Source organism: Plasmopara halstedii (assembly GCF_900000015.1).
Source record: "Plasmopara halstedii genome assembly, contig: Scaffold_208, whole genome shotgun sequence".
Lineage (NCBI taxonomy): Eukaryota > Oomycota > Peronosporomycetes > Peronosporales > Peronosporaceae > Plasmopara > Plasmopara halstedii.
Window position 1 is genome coordinate 440,174 of NW_020187129.1, and position 875 is coordinate 441,048.

An 875-nucleotide genomic window follows, 5' to 3' on the forward strand; every position below is an offset into this window, starting at 1 on the left:
TGACTTCTTTATGGATGGTGAGGGGGCTGGCATCAGCTAGCCGTTCCGCTACTTCTCCCCCCACCAAGCCCTGGATTGCGGCGTCAGCGGGACGCGCGGGTGAATCAGTCCGTTGACGTAGAGCAGCGTGTATCCGACAGACGAATGCACGGCATCGTTCAGTGAACTCTATGAGTTCTATGCGGATGATCCGATGTCGACATATCTAAACTAGTACCAAGCACCTTAATGATAGTTGACCAGAATATTCCCGTGAAATGGGGGTCTCTATCAGAGACAATCGACTCTGGGAGTCCGTGTTGTCGAGTAACACGATCTACAAACAGCGTTGCTGTACCGACTCCGTCGATGGTGTCTGGAACCGCCGCCAAATGAGCCATCTTACTCAACCAGTCGACGAATACCACGACACCCGTGTTGCCCACCGAATCGTTCGGCAGGCCAAAACCTAAGTCCAAACTCATGGATTGCCAGCACTTAATGGGTACTGGTAAGCTGTCCAGCGGCTCAGCCGCATTTGAAGCGGGTTTCACCCGTTGACACGTTCAACACGTGCGCACATAGGTGTCCGTCTGTTTGTACAACTAGGGCCACCAATAGTGGTGACTCACAGAGTTGTACCTTTTCTCATGACCGAGATGACCACTGGGTGGCGTGTCGTGAGCCTCAAAGAGGATGCGGTATTTCAAATCCTCATCATGAGGAACCACAATTCGTGGTGTATCCGTTGAATCGGTGCTATATAAAAGCAACCCGTTATCCTACGAATCTCGGTGCAACCGTGCACGCAGTCTTTGTGACAATTTCTTGTCCGAGTTTCCAAATTCCTTGCTTCCTAGAGCCCGTAGCAACGCTACACACATCTCATCACCCGC